Raw genomic sequence first — 8233 nt, forward strand, 5'->3', positions numbered from 1 at the left:
TAACACTACTCTACCACCCTTAATAATAAAATATAGAATAATAATCTTGGAATCCATTACCAAGGACAATGGCCCATTTACAACAGTGCTCAATCCTCTTCAACAAGTCACTATCAAGACCCTTCCACTGCAACTATGCCATTTGACACTCATTGCTTACGTTCATTTACAATTATGTTGTCACTGCAACTCTTGTACTTGAACTACTTCCTCAGGAACAAACCAATGTCACTATTATGCCATATGACCAACTAATCTCAACTTTGATCTTAGAAAACATGGACACATCACACTATCACCCTCAACATTAGTTATTCTCCTTAAATTGATATGTTAATATGTATGCTACTGTAACTATGTCAAACTCAGATCTGCCTCTTTGACATGTATTGTTGAGACTTTCCTTACTCTTGATATATCCTAAATTTTGTTCTTAACTCTATCATCAAAGGTGCCCTTATTCTATCCTTAGATTATTCTTGAAGAACATAGTTTAACCACCCTTTTAATATATTCTATAATGGATAATTGAATAGGCTTAATTCTATATCAAAATAGGCTTGGATATATCTTTGGCATGGCCTTTGAACAATATTTTAGAGTAGGTCGAATTGGCTTCAAGACGACTGACTGCTAACCTAAGGAGAAAGCCACAAACCTCTATAAACAACCTCATAGATAACTTCATATTGCTTCAAAGAACACTTGAGGAATTTGGCCTAACATGCCTCTATCCTCAAGCCTCTAAATAGCTTGGGTCCCTCTATCCTGTGGCCTCCAAATAGCTCAGATCTAGCAATATACTACCTCAGAACTGTACAACAACAAACCTAAATCTTTCCTAAGAAATTAACTTGGATATGTCACAATATTTTGCAGTGCTTCTTCCCTTGATGATATTTATTCTTCTTGCTTGACATGTAACTTTCCTTTTACAAAACCTAGTGGGTTTATTTTCTTGCCTAATCTACTTAGGACTACACTTCATGTCACATTTTTAGTCTCGTGCAATATGTCCAAAGTTGTGGCATTTAAAGAATTTTGTGTTTCACTTGAATGTTGGAACAAACATTTTGTACCTTTTGTTGGAGAATCCATTAGGGTTTCTTACTTATCTACTTGTAAACATGCTTCTAGGGTTTTGTTTATATCCTTTATAGTTACCTTGCTATGAGATATGCAATCCCTAACCTTATGCCAAAAAATTGTACATGAATAACAACAACCAACAAAATATACTTTTGTACCTTGGTGAGTTGGATTTCCATGATGGTATTTTGAAATTTTTCTACCTTCGAGGAATTCCAGTCTTCTATTGCTCTTCTTAATAAGGTGTCTTCTTGAGAGCATTAGAATAACTTCTTGGTTTGCCAATTTCATGTTTCTTATGGTTCTTTCTTGGCCTTTTGAGGACAAAGATTCCAGTTTCAAGTTTTTTTTTCAAATTTCTCCTTTGGGGACTTGGTTCTTGCATATTCTTTGCATGAAAGTTCACCTGGACTTGATTGTTATTTAGCTTTTGCAATTTTTTCATCCCTTCATTTACCTTGTTGACTTCAACCCTCAATGATACAACTTCTTCCTCTTTCTTCTAGCAATATACTTCCTTCCTTTTTAGCTATCATTTGACCACTTCAATTCTTCTTACTTCTTCAAGTTTGGACTTCTACGAGATAATTTATTCTTTAAGAATTCTCTCATGCTGATCAAATTCATTTTGTAGGTTTACCAAGTCCTTAGTCTTTAAGTAGGAAACTTCCTTTTTAACTTGCCTTGCATAAAAATATTCTAGTCCTTCCCAAATATATTTAGCTAAGGAGCATTTTCCCACCTTATCTTTTACAATATTTGATAATCTCCTCAGAATAGTATCTATTTCTCTTACATTATCTTCTTCTAACTCCTTTATGGTTGTATCTACAATAACAACTGTGAACCATATACAATTTAGGGCTTTCAAATGAGTCTCCATAGATACACTCCATAATCCATAATATATTCCATCAAACAAGGGAGGTGGAAACATGACATCTAAGTCAACTTGATCTTCATTAATGACTTTAGTATGATTTTGTATCATTGCAATAGAGGAGACTTCTTTTTCCTTTTCCTTTGAGAGTTTGGAGGCTAGCCTTTTTTCCCTTCCCATATTTTTCTTGAGATCTGGCTTCCAATTAACATTAGACTGTAATGAAGGAACTAGTTCTGATTGAAATTGTTGGAAATACTTTGGGTGGAGGGGGGGGTTTGAATCATTATTTCATAAATTTCAACAATTAAAGATAAAAAAGCATTAACCAATAGAATCACAACAATAAATACACAAGAATTATATGAACAATTTATTTATATTACAAGGGAAGCTACAACTTCTAGTTTACTAGCTACAACTGGAAGGACTGCAACCCCAAGAAATTTTCTAGCCAATACTGGAAGGAGCTACAACCCATCGATTTCCAACATCCACTAGGAGGTGAAAACCTCCTAAAGGAAGCTACAACTTCCCTCCCTAGCATGACCCTACCACCCTTAACAATAAACTATATAACAATCCTGGGATCCCTTACTAGGGAAAATGACCCATTTAGAACAATGTTGAATACTTTTCGAAAAATCACTATGAAGACAATTCCACTACAACTATGACATTTAATACTCACTCTTTGCATTCATTTACAATTATGTTTTCACTACAGCTCTTGTACTTAAACTATTTCCTCGGGCAAAAAATAATGTGTCACTAGTCTTCCCTATGACTAGATAGTCTTCAATTTGATCTTAGAGAACATGGACACATCACACTATCACCCTCAACATCAATTCCGCTCCTTAAATTGATATGTTAATATGTATGCTATTGTAACTCTATCAAACTCATATTTACGTCTTTGACATGTACTTATAATACTTTCATTCTAAACATGCAATTTGTAGATATATTTCAACCACATAGTTCATACCTTAGATCATCAATAGTGTACATGTATCCTCACTCTTGATATATCCTGAATTTTGTTCTTAAATCTGTCATAAAATGTGTCCTTATTCTATCCTTAGATCCTGCCTGAAGAACATAATTTAACCACCCTTCGAATATTTTATTTAATGGCTAATTAAATAGGATTAGTTTTGTCTCAGAATAGGCTTAGATCTAGCTTCGACAAGGTGTTTGAATAGACTTTTAGTGTAGGTCAAATTGACCTCCATATGACTGAACACTAGCCTTAAAATCGAACAAAAATCCTCTATGAAGAACCTCATAGATAACTATAGAGTGCTTCAAATAACACCTGTGAAATTCGAACTAATAGACCTTTGTCTTGCGGCCTCCATAGATCTCAGGCTGCTCTATCTTGCAGCGTCCACAGAGCTTGGATCTAGCCTTAGAATACCTCAGTTAGTTCCATTAACTAATTTAGATATTTCGGTAGAGAAATTCCAAACTCCCTTAAATTTAATGTCTAAAAGGTATCATGAACTTGGATTTATTGCATTAGAAGAACATAATTTTAGGTCAATATTGGCGTCATTTTAGGCTTGGATGCTTAATGAAACACCACCACAGAAACCTAAATCAAATGATTTAATTAAATTTAAAGCTTTTCCCTTATTTAACAGATCTTCAATGTAGCTCAAGCCTCAAACTTCTCTTAATTATATGATCCTTAGATCACCTAAATTTTCTTTCCAAATGAATTCCAAAAGAGGGATATAAATACACTTTTGAAGGGGGCCCTATACTGGGCTCGACCTGGTTTTTTTCTTTTGAAAAGCCACATCTAATTAGGAGCTGAACCGAAGGAATTAGGGATGACTTGAAGCTTGAGGCTTAGGCCACTCATCTTTTTTGTGTCTTTCATTAATCTGCTTTCAAAGCAGTCTTGGACTGATGGTCTTATGACAATTTTAATTACAATATTTTTACCTCCTTCTAGGGAAATAATGAAGTATTAAGGTCATAACTTTGTGGGGAAAAAATATAGTGATAAACCCTTCCATATGGGGCTTCTAAATTAAAAAATCAATATCTATCCAACTAGGAGGATCCATAATATGTGCCACCTATCAAACGAAATGACATGACAAGGGCTACCATATAGGAGGTCCTTATATTCAAATTCACTAATTTGTGCACACAAATCACCAAATAAATGTACGCCCATTCACCCCTTGACATCAATGACAATTCTTCAAACACATGTAAATTCTCTTTCAACTCTAGTATATGTTTCCCTTTGATGACTCTACATCACCCTAGATAAGGCACATATTACTGGATGAACCCAAGTGGCATAGTTTTGTGAATAGGTCTAAGGTAGATCAGAGAGGTTTCTATTCTCTTTGTTTTCCATTGTCATGCCTTTATTCCCACATTTTGCTGGAATTAGTATGCTTTTCCCCATTAGCCTTAGAACTAGTGTAGAGGGAAACCGTTATTCCATCCCAAATGTCTACATGGTTTGGGCATTTGTCTACTGCAATAAAGATGAGTTACTTTTTTCATCAAATCTAAAAGTATTTGAAGCTTCACTTTTTCTTAGTGAGAGATTTGGAATACTATTTCCTCTGTGATGCTTAGATAAAATATAAAATTTTGAGCCAAAACCTCCTAAATATGTACTCTCACCAGAAAAGCATCGTGGACTCTCTGTGTTTGTGATATTCTTATGTGAGTGCCATTATAAACAAGGGATGTATTATATTTATCTTCAAAAACTGGGAGAACTAGGTCTGTGATGTTTGATAATGCAGGTGTGCCTTCCCTGTTCAAGTTTTGAATATCCATATCACCACAATAAGTTGATGCTCCCTAATGCACTAAATCTAGTGCCATGTTGTATGTAATGAAAGATCCATAGTAGATCACAATTAGTAAAATAAACATGTAATTTAATATGATCAATAGGGAATGGTAAATTAGATGCAACATTTATTTCATCCAAAATTGGCACAACAAAATCCAGATAATATTATCCACATGGATTGACCAATTGGGTTTACTACAACATGACCTGGTGACCTTTACATGATCCAAATGTGATGCCTTTCTTATCTAAAATGCATGAATTCTCTATTTCACTTATCGTGGAAACATTTATATGGCCTTTATCTACCAGTAATTTACTACTAAAGTGATTTCTTAAAGTGGATTGTAGGTTTTCTTTGTCAAGTGGTCTGGGTTGAGCCTTAGTCTTAGGTGTACTAGTGCTTGAGGAATATTCTTCATCCCTCTACATATTTATTGCCTTGAATCATATCTGTTTTTTTATTTTCATTCTTTGTCGATTCTTCTGGAGTTATGGTTTGTGTGGAGATTTTTGGAGATTGAAAAACCTTGTTCATGTTGATTTTTAGCCATTAGTTCAACAATATACATATGTATTTAATCTTCCATTACAAGAAACGCTTGTCTTCTTTTCCCATATTCAGGACTAATTTAATTGTTCGAAAGTGTTTTTTCCATTGATAATGATGCTAAATGTGATGTGCCTTCACTGAATTAAAGAACATCATGAAAAAATTCAGTTAAACTCAAAGTTCAAAAATTTGAAAAAAAGGGTATTTTTTTTGTTATTAAGTTGTATTTGTAATAGCCCTGGTGAGAATTCCATGTAATAAAAGTAATAAAGGAAAAATAATAACCACGGTTGATGGGACACTTATTCCAAGCTGAATGTTGGGCAAAATCCTAGTGATGAGGATCACTTGTGATTGCTTGATGGCTAAGTAAATTGGAAAAGGCAATGGCTAAGGCTTTGGAAAGGAAAAATGATATGTTTGGCACTTTTATTTATGAAAATAAAGGAAATTAGGAGAAAAGGGAGGTGAAAGGTCAGAGGTTGCATGTAAGGAGGAAATTGAAGGAAAATGAAGAAAATAGAGGCCTCATTCATAAAAAGGCTTCTGAGGGTCAGTTGGTAACCTTTTGTCAGTTCAGTTTTGGAGCTCTCTTATTATTCTCTCTCTCTCTCTCTCTCTCTCTCTCTCTCTCTCTCTCTCTCTCTCATATTCTTGGAGACTTAGAGTTTTCTTGGAGAACTCTTGGGGAGTGTGGCATACTTGGAGCTTTGGAGCAAGAAGGCAAAGGAAGAGCATGAAAGTGCAGGAGGACATCAGGATCAGTAGCTACAACGGGATTTTCTTGTAGGTACTGAGTTGCATGTATGTTTTACTCACTAGTTTTGGCATGCATGATATATGCATGTGGTTTGTTGGTTTTGATCTGTCATTGGCATGGATGATGGTCGAGATTGATAGTGGATTTCCTAGCCTTGCCATTTCCTGGATAACCATGGAGATTGTGGACTTATTTTTATTTTTTCGTTTTGGTTGGTTCTCATGTTTCCTTAGATTGGGTTGGGTTATTAGTCATGGAGCCTTGGTTGGAAAAAAGCTATAGAGCCCTGTAACAACTTGGGCTGAGTTACTACTCCCGTAACCTTGGTTGTGTTAGAGTCGGTCTAGTAGCCCTCCATCAACGATCAAAGCTCTTTGCATTTGCATAAGTAGGTGTTTCATCAGTGTCATCTCATTGCATTCCATTAGGCATGTCATAACCCTGATGGAGGAGCTGGTGTCTTTATTCCCCTCTTGGCACTGCTGGATCAATTTGTTTCAGTCAATAAACTCTTTCAAGGTTACTTGTCTTGTCTTGAGGTCAAAAGTCCTAGGTCTAGGGTTTAGGTCCAATTTGTCTTTGAGGTCATGTCTTTAAAAGTCAATAAATGCCCAGCAGGCCAGAGGGATGACTATCAAAGTATTTCTTCAAAAGATTTCATCTTGTACAGCTAATTTTTACCTTGGATTTAAAAACCTTGTTTTTAAAGACAAGGTCATTTTCTCATTTTTGTAAAAAGTTATAAAAACTCAAAATTCTTCAAAAGTCAGCATGCAGCCCTGGTCCCCTTTGCCAAGATTCCTTAGAAGCTATCCCTGTAAAAATTTTCAAGAAAAAGCATCAGTTCAACCAATTTCAGGACAAAAGGAAACCATAAAGTCAACAGCATTTAAATTTTGAAAAAGTGTCATGTTATAAACATTAGAAAGAGGGTTTGAGGGGAAATTAATTTAAATCAAGCTCATAAAGCCCCTCTCTCCCTCCATTTGGTCATCATTTGCCTCAAAGCAAGAGTGAAAGGCGATTTGAAGAGAAACTGGGTGAAATTGCAGACAGAGCCCGCGTGCGACCCGTTTAGACCTGCACGTGACGTGTTGGGCAGGGGCGACGCGTCAAGGGAGTCATCGCAGTTGGAAAAAAGCACTGGCGCGACGCGTTGGGTGCGCGCGACCCGTCCAGACCCGTGTGCTACATGTTGGGGATTCATCCACAGAAAATTGCCTGTAAACTGCAAAACGACCCCAAATTTCTTCAAGGCTGCAGGTAGGCCTCCAATCATCAAAATGTATTGTTTGCTAAAGCTTGAAAGAGCATGAGAATGTATTTAAAAGCCATTATTTTCAAATGAGGAGTCCATGTGTATTTGCTTAAGAATGTCAAAGTGCTAGTAAAGCTAGGGTTTGTTTTGCTGTTTTCAAGGTCATCCTTTTCACCCCCACTTTTTCTCCACATCCCTTTACCACCTCCCATATCATTTCTACCTAATCTCCCTACCAAAAATACCAAAAGCCCTAAAACCCTACCCCTATTCCTAAAAATCAATAATATAACTCTAAACCCTACCTCCCATAAAACCCTTGCAAATTATAATTGTGTGATGGTGTATATGTCATGATTCATTCCCTTAATTCCCTATTTCATATATTTTCCCTAATTTCCCTTAAAAGTCTCCCCTCCCTAACATCTCCCTTGTGTTATTTGTCCCCTTGAAACAACATTTCAACAATTAAAACAACAGATTTTTGAGCAGAAGTAGCGGTACATTTCAGCCACTTTGCTCTTGAAACCATGTCAGAAACCGAAACCGACTATGAGCAAAGTGATGACCGTGAGTCAAAACTAGAGGTTGAGGTACAAAGGAGGCCTCACAGGGGTGGTAAGAGTGGTCACCATGTGAGAGAGGAGCCCACCTCTTTGACCTATTTGCAGGCTTGTCCACTTGCAGTCACATGTTTTCGCCACCTGTCATGTTATGAGTTTTGCGAGAGGATCTCTCAAATTCAGCATCACAAGGAATTGGTCCACTTGTTTGTTTTGCATTTGCATGACGGGCATGTGAACCTTGCAGGGGTGGATTTTACATTGACACCTGAGATGGTTGCTCAAGCAACAGGG

This window comes from Pinus tabuliformis, chromosome 1_2 (genome assembly GCF_031772625.1).
Source record: "Pinus tabuliformis cultivar Carrire ecotype Pingquan chromosome 1_2, CPIR1, whole genome shotgun sequence".
NCBI lineage: Eukaryota > Viridiplantae > Streptophyta > Pinopsida > Pinales > Pinaceae > Pinus > Pinus tabuliformis.